Here is an 18,091-nt window from a genome sequence, read left to right as displayed (position 1 = left end):
CATGTGCGGCTCAAGTCCACCGGACTTGGAATAAATTTGAAGGAAAGCAAAATAGAAGTCTACACATCAATACAACCTGTTTGGATTATCAAAAGAGCTTGTGTTGGAAGAGCCGGAAGAGGCATTCCAGTGAGGCCCAAGTCAGAAAGCTCATGATCAGGCTCAAGATCTGGCTTGGACTCACATAGGTTTAATAATGTAAAATGAGATGTCATGTCTCCAATTATATGAATCAACTGGAAACAAACTCACTGGTTAAAATAATTTTATAAACTATGCTATAAAGTTCATTTTACTTTTCAGAACAGACTGAGGGGTTGATAGCCCAGAGAGACACTTAGAATCTGCAGGAGAAATGCCCAGACTTTGTATAAATAATTTCCACTTTCAGAACATTATCAGTGGATAATAACAGGAATGAAACAGTGTCCCCCACTGAGGTGACTTCATGTATTCACTGTAATCCACTAATAAACATCCCACGTTTTGCCAACAATCTCTGGGTTCCTAGCTAACCAAAAAACTGGTGGCATTCAACTAGACAGAGGAAGATTGAATACTGCCTTGGTCCCATCACTGCTTAACTTGGGTAAAAATTATTGTAGAATTCTTCATCTAAAGGAAAGCTTTCTTGCTTAAAAGAAAAGGAAATAGTTCTTTGAGATAAAATCTGCTTATGTTTTGGATTATATGAAATATAAACTTTTGATTTATTTTTTTGTAAATTATGGAGAGATTATTATCTTAAATAATATATTGAATAGTTAAGAGGTTTGGAAACCATGAAGAGATTGTCTGAAGTCCTATATTGGCATTGAGCTCAGGGTTTGTGTTCTGAACGTGGAGGGACGTGTATGGCCGGCCTGTTCTTCCAAGGACTTTATAGGGTTGGAGTCAGGCTAACAACCTTGTGCTTGACCTGACCTTGTAGGTGGGATTTCAGACTTCTGACTCAGTGATAATGGCACTCAGTTTGAGAAAAAAGGATTGGTCACATTTTAAATATTTTAATAACGGAGATTTACTCTTGTGAAAACTAAAGTTATCTAATATCTCGCTACATCTTTTCTCCCAACTAAATAAGCTACACTTTTACTTTCTTGATCAAAGAGTTGTTTAATAAGGATCTTCTGAAATACTCTGCTTTTACTGTGTTTTTAGACTGAGAAGTCATTTTGAATCTGAACAAGGCCATATGCCATCATGCTGGCCTTAACATATCTAGCGCTCCCATCTTGAAATGCCAGGAAAGCATCCTGAAAGCCATACTCCCCACCCGACCACCACCATCGATGCCAGGAGTCTTTCTGAGGGCTCACTGGGCATTTATTACACAAATGGTCCAAATTTAGGTTGTATGTTTAGTTTGATACATTAACCAAATTTTAAAATCCATCCATGATCTCAAACTGAAATGTGCTTCTTTGTGCTACTAAATGGAAACTGATAGATTTATTTTTTAAACAATCCCAGAATATTGTATGTAGATGTTTGTTGTGCTTGAATAAATGTTTACTTATCCTACAAAGCACAAATACTGGATTGTAACCATGTGATGAAGCTATATATGTTGTACTGACATTGCATACTAATCAATAAATTTCTGTTGCCAAACTTTCAATCGTTTTTTTTTTTTCTCCCAGAACTTTAAGCACCTCTTAGAAAACTTCATGATGTTATTAGATAAAATGGGCTGTACCCCTTAGATAAGTTTGGCTGTCCTGCTTTCAATTTTTGAATAAGTAAATGTCCTTTGATGAAATATGATAGAATCAGTAAAATTCGTATTAATCTGTTTCTCATCCTTGGTACTATTTACATGTGGAGTCAGATAATTCTCTGTTCCAGGGGTTGTCTTGTTTAGTAGCCTCCCCGATGTCTACTTACTAGATGCCAATAACTGCCTCCCTCCAGGTGCAACAACCAAAAAGTGTGTCTGGGCATTACCAAATGTCTCCTAGGGGATAAAGTCAAGACTGGGTGAGGACCACTGGTGTATGAATGCACTGAAGGCACGGGCCCTGAGGCTTCAGGAGGTGTTACAGTGAAGGAGGAGAGCCTGGAGCCCCTAGTCCAGGGAGTCCCAACAGAGGCCTGAAAACCAGATCCCCTACCCAAGGCCCACATGATATAGCCTTTACATTAAGTCTGGAGGACAGGAGAAAGAGACACAAAACCAACAAGGAGTCTACAGGCCTAGGGTTAACCAACCTAAACCCAAGTAAATCAGAGATTAATTCACCAGGAAAAGACTCAGGAAATAAACCAGAATGATTGCCAATGTTTTCAAATAAAGCTTTGGAAATCATAGGCACTCGATTCACTAATAAGAAGGCACCAGTGTGCTCCTGTGGAGAAGAATTCTCAGTCGGCCAGGGGAATCTTCAAATAGCAACTCTGGACATTGGCAAGGAGAGACTATTTGAAAGGATTATTACAAGGGGAAGGGAGGACATTTCAGAGGTGATGGGGAACTGTTGATAACACTCCAACATGAGATCAGCAAGGGTCTCAATGACTAGGCTTCAAATGACCAGGTGTGAGGACATGGGATGGGTAGGTACAACCAAGCAGGGGGCATCACCGGGGAATATTTTATCCTGAAGTCAGCCAACACTCAGGAGGGGATTTGGGAGGAGGGGCTGTATGCTGTATCAGGTCAGGATGAGTCAAAGTCTAGGGGCCCAAGCTAAAAAAAGAAAAAAGAAGCTTAGCTTAAGCTTACCAACAAATCCTCTGTTCTAATAGACCAGTGGATACGGTTTAGCTAACCCCAAGGTGGAAATTTAGAGGGTCTGGGCCTAACTTTGTCATCAGTGGGTATGATCTAAGTTTTATATGGGGAAGAATGACTTCTTGCAATAAGCTGTATTCCAGAACACAAAATTAGGGGAGAATTGTCTGACGATGGCTGTTCAGCAGCATCACAAGGCTCAGGTAAAGTTCATCGTGTATCAAGACTCAAAGAATAGTCCCTAATGGAAGCATTATCCCTGACTCTTGCTGGGGCCCACTGGTCTTTCTTCCACAGAACAAGTGCATGTCCTCCCACTTAGCAAACACCCTTTTGGTGACTACAGGGTGTCCACACCATGCTGGACAGCTACAGTGAAGAGCCTCAATCTGGCACCACAGCACTCATAGGCTCCAGGGGAAGCAGACACTTCAAAACCTAGTAACACAGCATAATAATTGCTAAAAAAGGAACTCTCCTCAGACTGGCAAAGGAGAGAACACTGGGAAGGGAGTATTTATTGCTGCCAGGTGGCATTTGGAGCCACTTTCAAGGGGAAAATATTCAAGTTTAGTTTTTTTTTTTTTATTATGAGAGAATCATTTAAACAAGTGGGGATTAGGGATGCTGAAGGCCTAAAGGAAGGACATTTAGAGCAAAAATAAGGTCATGAGCCATAATCTGAACGTGCAATCTGAGATATGGATGGGAGACTGATGCAATTACAACACAGGTGTGAGCTGAAGAAGACGCCAGATTTGAGGCTGGGGATTGAAATCCAAGTCACATTTTAATAATCTTTCTATGTATACCACAGATTCCCAAATGTATTTTGAAGCATGTTAATCAAAGGAGATACAAAACCAGATGTACATGTAAAAGAAATAATGTGAATGTGTGACTCACCAAGCGATAGCTTACACCTGGGATAATGCCATGTAAGATTACTTAGTTCCTGGATAAAGGAATCCCCCCCCCCATCTCTAGGGCTTGTTTTCCTCACATAGCACAGAGCAATGGGGGTTCCCAAGACCAACTTCATTGTCAATGATATACTGGAAGGACTGATGGAACTCAGAAACCAGGTGTTGACTGCTATGATTTATTGCAACAAAGGGGTGGAATCAGATAAGCAAAGAAAAAAGGCACACAGGATAATGTCCAGAAGAAATTAATTCGAGCTTCCAGGTGCTTCCTCCAGTGGAGTTGCACCGGACGCACTTAATTCTCCAGCAAAGATACGTGAGAGCCCAGGCAAAGTGCCACCAATCAGGACAGCTCCATCAAACTGTGGGGTCCAGGTTTTTTACTGGGTGTCAGTCCCATCGGATGCTGCACCCATGTGACTAATCTCAGCTGCTCGTATTTCAGCATATCCCATGACCAAAACCAGAGGTTTACGATAAATCATATTAGTCATATAAATTGTCTGGTCATACTGACATCACATGACCCAAGGCATCAGGCATCCAAAACATTCTCATACTCTCAATATCAGGCAGAACATTCCAAAGACTCAGCTCTTAGAGGCCAACCAAGAACCAGTTCTGAAAATAGACTCCAGATTCTACTCTGATACTCTAGGCACACACAACCCAGGCACAAAGATTATTTTATGGCAAATTGTATTGTCCTTGGTGTGAACACCTGGCCTAAATCTTTATACCTACACATCTGTCTCTTTTATCACATCATGAAGAGCAGCACACAGCACAGATCGAGTAGGACGATAACGATTCTTCTCACAGAGGAAAGCAGGAGGAATGACCATTTGTTGAGATAGAATGAAGGTGGGTGAAACCAGGAAGGGCCTTTAAAATGCTCTGAATTTTGCATGCCCTGGTGTGGCATTTGTGAAGTGCTCTTCTATTTTCAGGTAGCAAGACAACTCTTTTCAACCTAGCATATTTTAATAATAAAGGCCGTAGACCACGTGTTGACCTTTCATGACAACCACAGAAGTGTTAGAGAAAAGCCTCACTACATTAAATCAGTTATTTCCTTATTCATTCATTTTATTTTTTGGTACCAGGGATGAATACAGGGGTGCTTAAACACCAAACCACCTCCCCAGCTCTTTTTTATGTTTTTATTAGAGACAGGGTCTCACTGAGTTGCTTAGGGCTTCGCTAAATTGCTGAGGATGGTTTTGAACTCATGATCCTCCTGCCTCAGTTTCCTGAGCCTCTGGAATTACAGGCGTTCACCACCGCACCTGGCTCCTTATTCACTTTGACACAATCTCATTTTCAAATACAGGTCCAGGGATAAGTAGTAAAACCAGTAACTTGGAGTCTCATCTATGTGGACCCTCCAGCATATGACTCAATGTTTCCTAAATTTAGTAATTTTTCTACTATAACCAATAAATTGCCTGGATAAAGTGATCTATAAAACCTCTTCTGACTGATCGTTTTAAAAATTGCTGACTGGCAAAGAGGAGAGTAAAGACGAGACCATCATGGGGAGCCCAGAATTGTGCAGGGTCTGGTGTCTCTGGGAGGTAAAGCTCAGACGAGGCTTTCTTTGAAATATGGAGCCACACAGAAAGGTCCAAATTTGAGCCATTCTGGCCAAAGAAAAATTCGAGAGTGTCCAATGAGACAAAGAAAGATGTAACTATAATTCTCAACATTTTTGTGTTAAATCTCTTTTGAACACATGAGGAAAGCTGCAAATACAGAGTTTGGAGATTTTCTGCACAGTCGTGGGGGTTATTCAGGCCTTTTCTGTAGCCCAGGTCTAGCTTCTAGATAGTAGAGTCTCTTACCTTCTAGAACCCCCTCCAGTACCTATCTTGGCCCACAGGGGGTCTTCCACACCTTTGTTCAAGCAAACCAGAACTCAAGTATTTATAAGGAAAATATCTCAAAAAGAATCAGATTCCAACCAAAAGAAATGTTATTTTTCAAGATTTATTAATTTTTTTAATAGAAAATGTCAAAGAAGGAAAGACAAACAGGAAGGAAGGAAGAAAGGAAGGAAAGAAGGGGAAAGAAAAGGGTAACTCTCCAAGAAATACACTGTGATTTTTTTTTCCATTACTGGGATTGAACCCAGGCATGCTCTGTCATTGAGCTATATACCAACCCCGCCCCCCCCCCCTTTTTTTTGGTACCAGGGATTGAACCAGAAGTGCTAAACCACTGAGCTACATCCCCAGCCCTTTATTTATTTATCTATTTTTATTTTGAGGCAGGGTCTGGCTAAGTTGCTGAGGCTGGTTTCCAACTTGGGATCCGCCTGCCTCAGCCTCCTGGGTACTGGGATTCCAGACGTGTGCAACACTGTGCCACAGCAAGAAACACATTACTTCTAAAGTAAGAAAAATCTGCATCCAGAAGTAGAGAATCTAGTTTCTGTAGCATGTCACATGACAAGATGAGTTGTCTACATTGGTTGGCTATTTCATGCATCAGTAAAAGCCCTGGGCCTCACTCATGATTCCTAAAGAGCTTTCCATTCAACATCAGCAACTTCAAGTTCTCCTCAGCTGCTGGGGGAGGAGGCGCTGATGTCAGTCCTCCAATCCCACCGTGTGCCTTTGCTCTTCTTTCATCTAGATTTGCTGAAATCAGAGGCAACAGTTCTAACCACTCAAAGCAGATGAAATGTATTACTTTAAAAACCACATCAATTAAAACCGAATCTCTTCTGAAGAACTTCTTTCTTCCTGAAGAGATAAGGAGATACAACATATGTCCTAAGCAGCCTGTTAATGTCTAACTAAGCATTTCTTGATATTTCAGCAGGATGCCTGGCACTCCCATAGGCGTTGGTAATCTAGGCATTCGCTCCATAAATATTTATCCAACACCAAGCATGCCCAGCACTGTTCCAGACTGCACGAGAAAACCCAGTCCAGTGAGGGATAGAGAGGACGGTCCATAGCCAAAATAGAGCACGGAAATAAACAGGTGAGCCTATAGCACTGGCAGAAAATGCTGGAAATAAAAAAAAAAAACATAATGTAAAAGCAGGGTAGAGGCTAAAAAGTAACAGCAAATGTTTACTTCAATCATTCTTAACCTTCTGGTTCCAAATGCATCATGAGATGAATCTTTTAAACAAGTTAAAAAGGTATCACTAAAAATGGTCCCCAACCAGTTATTCCTTAATCTAAATGTGACTTAGGGTAAGGAGGCCGAGGAGCAAGGCAGCTCCTGCCCGCACTACAGCACTGGGAGACGCCTCAGTGGGCCTGGTGAAAATAGGGCAGGTGGAGAGAGAGAGATCTATATCCATATAAATTCTTTCCAGCCTCCACTAACATCCCAGTCCACTCCCTGCAGATGTTTTCCAGACTGTCTCCGGCTCTTGCTGCAAGGCTTGCTGAGGCCACTTGCCCCGCATGAGTACAGGTAGGTGGCAGGAGCACACTGTTGCTGGAGTCATGGAATCTCATCATTCAGAATGTCAAGGGCAAGGCCATCGTCTTTGGAACTCCCCTGACTGATGACCAAATAACATTTAAACACAGATGAATTTATTCCTGGAAGAAAAGGCAGTTTCCTGGCTCAGCAGGTGGCTCTGGCCAGCCCTTTAGTTGGAAGACAGGGGCATCTGCTAATGAGCATCTGTCAGAAGTCGGAGTACAGTCAGCTTCTAAAGATTCTGGAAATGCAGGGCAGCCTTGGCAAGAAGCTCCCAAGGCTAATTAGCCAGCATTTTATTAGTGATGTCTTCCTTTACTCCCTGTTCAGGTCCATGTATTTCATGTGAGTTTGAGGAGAAGTTAGGAACCTAGTTTTGCAGGTAAACAAACAGATTCAGAAGTATAAGGGGAATCCAGTAAGATAGCAAAGAAAAAGTAATAATAAGAAAAACTCACATTTATTTGAGCACATATTCTAAGTGCCAGACATCAGTTTAAGGGTTTTGCATATACTGATTTATTTCATATTCACAATAGCCATCCAAAGTGTTATTATTATTATCACTTTGTTATGGGAAAACTTGGAGCTCAAAGAAAATAAGCTTTTGGTAAAGATTTTTTTTCCCAATCTTCCAATCCTCCAATTATTGTTTCTTTGCTGAGAAGAAGCTTTTTGGCTTGAATCCACCCCATTGCTTGATTCCTGATTTTACTTCTTGCACTTTAGGAGTCTTTTTAAGGAAGTCACATGCACCTCAGATAGAGGCACTAATCCTCAGGATACATAAAGAACTCAAAAAACTTAACACCAAGAAAACAAATAACCTAATTAATAAATAGGCAAAGGAACTGAACAGAAAAAAAAATGTAATCTATCAACAAATATGTGAAAAAATGTTCCACATCTCTAGCAACTAGAGAAATGCAAATCAAAACTTCTCTAAAATTTCACCTCAGCTATCCCACTCCTTGGTTTATACTCAAAGGTCTTAAAATCAGCATATTACAGTGAGGCAACCACATCAATGTTACAGCAGCTCAATTCACAATAGCTAATCTATGGAACCAAATTAGGCGTCCTTCAACAGATGAAAGGATTAAGAAAATGTGGTATATATACACAATGGAATATGAATCATCCATAAAGAAGAAAGAAATGATGGCATTTGCCAGTAAATGGATGGAGCTGGAGATTATCATGCTAAGCAAAATATGCCAATCCCAAAAAACCCAAGGCCAAATGTTTTCTCTGATATGTGGATGCTAACTCACAATAAGGGGCTGGAACTAGGGAAGAATAGAGGTACTTTGGATTACGTACAAGGGAGTGAAGGGGAAAGAAGGGAGGATAGTAGAATGAATCAGACATTATTACCTTATGTATATATATGACTGCACGGCAGATATGATTTTTCATGTACAATCAGAAAAATGAGAAGCATACTCCATTTGTGTATAGTGTATCAAAGTGCATAAGTACATCCTACCATCATGTATAACTAGTTAGAACAGATTTTAAAAGACAATAAGTAGTTGACTTAAGGTTCTAGAGCCAGGACAGGCAGAGCAGGATGTATTGCAGACAGATGAACTCTGGATCCCATACGCTTAAGACTTAATGCAGGGATTTAACTCACATGAACTGGAGACATGAGAAGCAAGGAGGTCAAAGGATGGATAATGAAGGGAAAGAGAAATGTAGGCTCAGGCCACCATCATCCTTTATCAGTTTAGTCATGTACTATCTCAGCCACCATGTTTGTCCCAAAGTAAGGAGACAAAATAATGAACAAACCTCTGTTACTTACTCAGGAGCAGTTAAGGCTGGGAAAGTGGAGTCTGTGTCTATTTATAAGGTTGGGTGAACTAGTTGAAAGCACCCCAGGGGAAGGAGAGTATACTTCTAGATCATTTGCATAAGCAACCTGCAGAGAAATATTGCATTTAACTGCAACATGCAAAGATGCCCTCAATCTGGGAGGGAAAAAAAAATGGTTATAAAATATTTTACACAACATGCACACAAAAACAAAAGAAAAATGTATTTGGCTTGTCTGATAATGTTTTTAGAAATATTTTTAAATGTTATATGATATTTAAGCTTTTAAAATGTTATGTTAAACATTCTTGACTGATCATGCTGTGCCATTCATCTATTCAAAAGGAAAAATTAAGCAGCAGCCTCAAGAGCAGCATTGTTGAATGGATCGCAGAGGAAGTATGTACCAGCCAAATTTTCAGCATGTGAAGAAGGAACAAATCATAAACACACTGGGAGATGAATTTTAAATTCTGTTTTTAGATCTCAAGTCCAAGAAGCAGAAAGAAAAGAGGAAAAACTCAGCAGGAGGTTATTTTCAAGGTAACAGATGCCAAGGTTGACTCACCAGGAGGCTGGGGGTGAGAGAAATCTTCCCTTATGGCTGCCAAAGGCAGGGGGGAGGGAGGAGGAAGTGACCCCAGCACCCGACCTGCTGGTCACCAGGTACATGCTGGAAATGACAACTGCCCCATCCCAAAATGGGCAAGGACAGTAATGGAAGACAAATAGGAAAATATTTGGCACAAATCAGCCCAAAGGAAATTGGTCGACACTGCCCAGGACTATATGGGTCACGGCCAAGACAGAAGCAGATGACTGTCACATATGGTGGCCCCCATGCCATGGAGAGTTTGGGTGGCCTAGTCAACAGCATCCCTTCTCCCTCTCTTCCTTACCTAATTTATTTTTATGGAAATCCACTTCGTAGAACCCATGTGATTCAAGAGAAACTGACTCCATCCCAGCTCCCAGGTGGATGAAGGCTGGCCTAAGCCCAACAGAGTTCAGTCTTCCTGTATCTGAATACTTCACGCGTCGCTCACCTACGTTGGCCCAATTTGAACGGAATGTGTCTACAGCAGACTCTATTGTGCACATGCTCTCTCTATCTCTCTCTCCTTCTCTCTTTCTCTCTCTCTCTCTTCCTCTCTCATTATGAGATGGAACAAGGAAGTATTTTGGTAGCCAAACAGGACCACACTTGCTAATGTAAATGGTTTATTAGATAATTCATATTACATGAGACAATCAAAACCATGATGGTTTGTTGTTGTTGTTGTTGTTGTTTGTTGAGAGCCACAGACAAGTCAAGATGGTGCCTAGCACTTTGCCAGAAGGAGTGGTTTGAGAAGTAACGCCAGCGAGCCATTAAGATTATGGAGATTCCTTAATGACTGACTGCTGTATCTAATGATGTTAATTAAGTTAATCTGTGTATAATTATTAAGATGATGAGGATTCCTTAATGACTGATTGATGTATCCGGATGATGTTAATTGAAACAGGCTGTGTATTCAATTATGTATATATACCCCTGATGTCCTACAATAAAGTGGCTCCCGCTGTATCAACCTTCACAAGTTGCTTGTCACCCCCTGGTTATTTTGCCCAGCCAGACTGTGGAAGTTGTTTATTCTTCAACTACTGGATCAGCTGTGCTCTGTGAAGTCTCTGCCATTCTATTATGAATCTAGAGAAGTTCCTTGAGTTTCTGGCCACTTTCATGACTATCATTTCCAGCCATTCTAATTCAATGTATAGGTTTGACTTTAGCATGCAACAAAAGCCCCTCTCCCATGCCCTTCTAAACACCTCCAGGCCCGGGGAGCTCACAGTGGGAAGAGGGGCCGTGTCTGCTTTTTCCCTGTCTCCTGCCTTTTTTGGTCCTGTCTCCATCAATGTTGGGCACCGAAGGGATGGATGGGAAACAGGGCAAATGTTTCCTTCTTTATCTGGAAGTGAAATTATGATTCTGTAATAGACACTCAATTGTTTCTGTAGTTAATATAACCCTGTGAATTTCCCCACGGAAATAGGAAAAACAATCCTAAAGTTCATAAGGAATCACAAAAGACCCAGAATAACCAAAATTAAAACAACAACAATAAAAGCTGAGGCATAACAATGCCTAATTTAAAATACACTACAAAGTACAGAGCCAGAGTTATTAAAATCACATGGTACTGGTATAAAAATAGACACATAAACTGATGGAATAGAATAGAGAACCCAGAAATCAATCCATCAGTCCGTGCTCTTAGAGACAACTCATTTTTTTTAATTTGTTTGAATTAGTTATACATGACCGTAGAATGCATTTTGACACATCATACATAAATGGAGTATAACATCTCATTCCTCTGGTTGTACATGGTATAGAATCACACCAGTCATGTGATCATATATGTATATAGGGTAATAAGGATCTCATTCATTCTAGTATCCTTCCTACCCCCATACCCCCTCCCCTCCCTTCACTCCTGTCAACCTAATCCAAAGTATCTCTCTTCTTCCCTAGCCCCCAATCGCTTATTGTAAGTTAGCACCCACATATCAAAAAACATTTGGCCTTTTGTTTTGGGGGATTGGGTTATTTCATGTAGCATGATAATCTCCAGCAAATACCATCATTTTGTTCTTCTTTATGGTTGAGTAATATTCCATTGTGTTTATATATAACATTTTCTATATTCGTTCATCTATTGAAGGGCACCTAGTTTGGTTCCATAGTTTAGCTATTGTGAATTGAGCTGCTTTAAACACTGATGTGGCTGCAGCACTGTAGTATGCTGTTTTTAAGTCCTTTGGGTATAAACCAAGGAGTGGGATAGCTGGGTCAAATAGTGGTTCCATTCCAAGTTTTCTGAGGAATCACCATATCACTTTCCTTAATCGTTGTACCAATCTGCAGTTCCACCAGCAATGTATGTACCTTTTTCCCCATATCCTTGCCAATATTTATTGCTGCTTGAATTCTTGATAATTGCCTTTCTGACTGGAGGGAGATGAAAACTTAGAGTAGTTTTTATTTGAATTTATCTAATTGCTAGAGATGTTAAACATTTTTCATGTATTTGTTGATGGATTATGTTTCTTCTGTGAAGTGTCTGTTCAGCTCCATTGCTCATTTATTAATTGGGTTATTGTTTTTTTTGTGTGTTAAGTTTTAGAGCCAAATGATTTTTGACAAAGGTAGGAAGAACAAACAGTGAAGAAAAATCAGGCTTTTTGTTAAATTCTGCAGGCAAAATTGCAAATGCAAATAACAAAGAATACGGCTAGGTTCCTTTCTCTTGCTTACATAAAAATCAACTCCAAATGGATCAAAGAATTAAATCTTTTTTTTTTTTTTTGTTATAAGGGATTGAATCCAGGAGGACTTAATCACTGAGCCACATCCGCAGCCCTTTTTTATTCTTTATTTTGAGACAGGATCTCATTTAGTTGCTTAGATCCTTGCTAAATTGCCAAGCCTGGCTTTGAACTTCCATCCTCCTGCCTCTGTATCCCAAGCTGCTGGTGTTACAGTCCCACCCCACCACTCCCAGCAAGACCTAAATCTTAAATGTGAAACTCTGAAATTACTTCCAGAAGGCATAGGGGAAACACTTCAAGACATTAGTACAGGCAACAACTTTTTAGATAGGACCTCAAAAGCACAGGCAACAGAAGTTAGAATAGAAAGTGGGATCATAAATCTAAGAGGTTTCTGCACAGCAAAGGAAATACTCAATGGGATTCAAAGACAACCTACAGATGGGAGAAGGTATTTGCAAGTGGTACAAGTGACAAGGATTTGACATCCAGAATATATCAGAAATTCAAAAAGATGAACACCACGGAAACAACCCAAATAAACGTGGGCCAGAGAAAGAAACAGATACTTCTGAAAAGAAAATGGCCAAAAAATACACACAAAAACGCTCAATTATGCTGATCATCAGAGAAATGCAAATCAAAACCACAGTGAGGAGTAGCCTCACCCAGTCAGAGTGGCCAAGATCAAAAAACAAGAAGAACAAGTGCAAGTGAAGATGTTTGGAAAGGGAACAAACCCGTGGCTGGTGGGAATGTGAAGTAGGACCCATTATGGAGAACAGTACAGAGGTTCCTCAAAACACTCCAAATGGTACCAATACAGCACCCAGCAATTCCACTCCTGGGCATGTACCCAAGGGAGTTGAAATCTTCATACCAAAGAGACAGTTGAACCTCCATGGTTTTTGCAGCAATAGTCACAATAGCCAAAATCTGGGATCAACCCAGATGCCTTTCAGCAGGTTAATGGACAAAGAAAAGGTGGTATTTTTATAAAATGGAATAATACTCAGCCGTGAAGAGAAGGAAACTCTGTCATTGGCAGCAACATGAATGCACCTGGAGAACATGAGGTGGAGTGAAACCGGCCAGACACTGCGAGACCAATACCACACGTTCTCACTCATTTATGGAAACCAATACATCAGCCTCTTAGAAGTACTGAGTGGAACAGCGGTCTTAGGGATGGGGAAGGAAAAGGGGAACAGGGTAGGAAAATCTTAGGGGGAATAGTTAGGAACTGGGAGGAGTACTAGGGGGAGGGGGAGGGGAAAGAGTAAAATTATGGACTGAGAGAGAGGGCTTAAAAATTTGTCATCTAATTAGGAGAAGGCTTTTCTTTTCTTTCTCCATCCCCTTCACTCCAATCTATTGGAGAAAATAGGACCAAGAAAGAGGGACCAACTATGTGATCTGGTGACCCCAGTACAAAATGGGAAAGCAGGCTCCAAACATTATTAAGAATTTCAAGATGGCAGCAAGGGAGCATGAAGCCATGGGTCCCGCCTTTCTCACCGTGGGCACAGGCTGCCCACCGTGAAGAAAGTTACATTTAACAAACCAAGCAAGACCAGTTGGCCTGCTTCTGAAACCTGTAAGCCAGGAAGTCGTGTGCCAAGACCAAAAAAAAAAAAGGCAATTTATGAAACCCTCCAGAGAGCCTGGGTCCTCCCATCTGCCTTTCCACCGTCCCACACACTGAGACAGACTGGGACACACACGGAGTTACGGCAAGCTCTGACTCCGAGGTTTGCATGAGAGTCCAGAGGGTAGAGTCTGCTTGAAAGCACAGGTCAGATATGAGAAATCAGAAAAGTAAGAGGGAAAGGGATGGTAATTCTAAACAAAAGGAAAAGTATAGGCAATGCTGTGCGGGGACACCAAGTCAAGACAATTCAGGGAGCAGGACAGAACTTTCAATGTGGATGTCATTGGAGCCAAAATGTGGCAGGCCTTGGGTAATACCACTAAGATGTGGGGTCCATCTAAGCAATGTGGTGTCCTATACACATTTGTGGGTTTTTTAAATTTTTTTTATCCTTTGAGTGTATGTTGATCATTTTGATGATTTTGTGAAATTTTTTGGTAATTTTTGAAATAATAATATTCAACCAAAGTCTCAATGAAAGTAGGTTACATGTTATTTTCTATTATTCCAGTATTCGGAATACACCAGTTACATGGAGTAGCTTCCAGTACAAGGTGGACTCAGTGATTCAAGTTGCACCTGGAGAGGTCAGAGCTTTCTGCTGTCCTCTGCTTAGCTGATGACAGGAAATAGGAAGCAGTTCTGCCAGAGGAGTGCTGGGCTTGGGGTAAGAGCCTGTGACCTTGAGCCTAATTTGCTGCTGACCACTTGTGTATCTTGGGGAAAATCATCAGCCTTTCTGCACTTGTTTACCTTTCTCTAAAAGGTGCATCAGCAAACCTCCATTACTGGGTTGTTGTAAGTATTCAATTGGCAACATTCACAATATTTGGCTCAATAAGCAACAAAGTACCCTGACAATGTGATTCATGAATCCTTGGCTCTGTGTTGTAAAGGTCATCCTAAATGATGCCTGCTTGAAAAATGACACAGAAGTCTATTATAGAGACAGCTAAAACCAGCTAAAATATTTATAAGCCAAATTTTCATCTGAGTAAAGCATATTTTTGACAGGTGAATCTCAAGGGAAGCTTTCAAGTGTCAAATTTGTGGACCCATGAATAGAGCTTATAATTGAGGGTAGTCAAGTTGAGCTTGAAGCAGAGCTGCTAAGATCCTGGGGAACAATAAGGTTTTTAAGAATGAAGCTTTTATGTAACCCTTCTACAGTTATATCTGATGCTCAATACTTTCCAGTCCTATAAAAACAGAGGTCTCTATTTTGAGAGTGTTGATTGTGAAACAATTAGGCAATCGCCTTTTAGTGTGATATAATTCTACTTTACTCCCTGCGCTCTTAAAGGTCAAGGATTTTAGTTATTATTTATTGAACATCTAACAATTCCTTGCCATTTCCCCTCAAACGATCCATGGCCTTGCAGAACCTTACACAAGCTGCTTTCTCTGTGCAGAATACACATTCTCCCATTATGGACACTTGAAAGTGGCTCTTTAATCACCTATTTGTCCCCTTCCAGGGACCTTCCTCTACAGGGACCTTCCCAGGGTTCCACAGGTCTAGTTTCAACAACTATTGCATTCTGTTTCCTTCGACATGAGAGTGGTCATAACAAAGCTTGATTAATCATTAGGGTCTGATTAAATAGACTGACCAGAATAGAGGGTATTTTTGGTTTATTTTTATTTTTCCATTTTTCTAATTTATTTACTAAGTATTTGTGGATTATATATAGTTCTGTTGAATTGAAGTTTCCTGAAACTAAAATTTATACCTTTATAAATATTGAACAGGTCATTCTGACAATCTTTTTAAACAGTTTAGCTAATACTGGAATCAAAGTTAAGAAATTGATTAAATATTTCTCCCAGAAGTCTTTTGGTATCTTTCTGTGGACTGAAATACACATAAGCTTGGCATCTCTCCTCTCATAACAAGTAACCCTATAAATTTCTTAAATTAGATACCCAACCAAGATCATACCAAAGTGCCAGGAATGATATGGGTCAAATGATATCATGTGCATGTATGAGTATGTAACAACAGAGCCCATCATTATGTACACCTACAATGCACCAATAAAAGTGTAGGAAAAGTTTTAAAAAACAAAAAGAAATACAGACAGGCAAAGATGAAAGGACTCATGTTTATTCTACCACCTGCATTTTTATATTATGACATAATATAAATGAATGCATGAATGCATTCTAAGATGAATGCATCTAAGTTAAAAATAAACTTTAATTTATAGCTACAAAAAAGATCACACCAGATGAACTTGATTAAATTACTATAATTAACTCATGCCTATCACAAGACTTTTCCAGATTTTCCTACTTTTAAGAAGGTAATTTTTAAAATAGTCGCAGATTCTTTGGCACTTCTCCAACTGGGCAGTGTCTGTGTCCCTGGTCCTTAAATCTGAGTGGGGTTCTGACTTCACACAAAAGGGTTTGGTGGAAGTAAGGCTGTGTGACTTCCAGGGCTGGGTCACTCAATGCCTTGCTTTGGATACTCACCATGAGGAAATTCAGTATCTATATATATTTTTTAAAATGAGACTAGAGAAGTTTTCATGCTGAAGAGATCATGTGTGAGCATTCCCGTTGGCACCTACTGCTGGCATCCTGTTGCTATTCCCAGTGAGGGTAGCCTTGGAGCCATCCAGTCCAAGCACCACACACCACTGGACAGACAGAGCTTCCTGCTGTCTCTTACATAAATTCCACTTTCATCCATCTACTTTTCTCTCTCTCTCTCTCTCTCTCTCTCTCTCTCTCTCTCTCTCTCTCTCTCTCTCCCCTAAATTATAATAGTAAATTATATTAGAACATAGCACACTTATTTATTTCTGTGTACTTACCACATGCTACGGCAAGCCAAGCCCCCTAGCATCAACAGGGTGAGTCCATATCAGAGTCTGCTTCAAACTCACTCTCTCTCTCTCTCTCTCTCTCTCTCTCTCTCTCTCTCTCTCTCTCCCCTTTCCAAATACCATGAGTTGAGCCACTTTTCTTCATTGTACACTGCCTGCCAGGATGTTCTGCCTCTGGTAATCAGGATAGAAACAATGGAACCAAGTGACTAGGAACTGAAACTTTGTACACAAATAAACCTTTCCTCTTTTTAAGTGGTTTGCCTCAGGTGTTTGTTCATAGCAACGGAAAGCTGACTAATACATATAATATAATGGAAAGTGTGGGATATTTTTAAGCAAACATTTTAGGGTTCAAATTCCTACTCTGGGTTATTTTGTGTCAGTTACTTAGCTTCTTAAATTCCAGAGAGATTATGAAATTTAAAATTGATAACCTTTACAAATCATTTGTCACATATTAGACATTTACTGACAAATGTAAATGTCTTTCTTTTCCCTTTCCTCCATGTCAACAATGTAATTTTTAAACTCAAAGTTAAAATTTCATCTAATTAGGATTTCAGTGACAGAAAGTCTGAAATATTTGGAGAGGAAATGCTCTTAAAATCAGCATCACTATTGCATAAGAACTTAGAGCAATAGAAATATACATTTTCTTAATTCTGGCTCCATTTTTAGAAAACTGATGTTCCAGGCCAAGAGCACTGATGATTCCAAAGTTGAAGTAAACAGACTTGAGATAATTAAGTAATAAATTTAGTTCTTATTTAATAACCAAAGGAAAAAGTCATCTTTCCACATCCTGAAAGTAGGCCATCCTCAGATTCTTTTCAATACAAATGTGGTATTGAAAACTGATAAAGCAGTTTTGTTCTTTAGAGAAAACATAAATACCAAATTACAAGTAGGATTCACCATATATTTTCACTGTGACCATTCAGACATATTTATCAACACTCACCTGTGAAACTATGTCCCACAAAGCAGCCCTCCCAGAACATAGCACACTTATTATCTCCTTGTACTTACCACATGCTAGGGCAAGCCAAGCCCCCTAGCATCAACAGGATGAGTCTAGATCAGAGACTGCTTCAAACACTGAAAGGTTCATTTCAAATTAACCTTTCAAAATGCCCTTAATTACTACACTCTGAACTCAGAAGAAGGATGTTTCTATATGTTAGAAAATATTAATACAGACTTGGAGCAAATATATTTTATAACAGACCTCAAGTCCCTTGGTACTCACAGTCTTCAAATATATTTTCTTTCATGGAAAACAATGGGCCCTATGAGACTGTCTGTCTAGTGGTAGTTCAACTCTCATCAATTACTCCAGTAAAGGAGGAAATTGTGT

This window comes from Urocitellus parryii, chromosome 1 (genome assembly GCF_045843805.1).
Source record: "Urocitellus parryii isolate mUroPar1 chromosome 1, mUroPar1.hap1, whole genome shotgun sequence".
NCBI lineage: Eukaryota > Metazoa > Chordata > Mammalia > Rodentia > Sciuridae > Urocitellus > Urocitellus parryii.
This window is presented reverse-complemented; position numbering follows the sequence as displayed.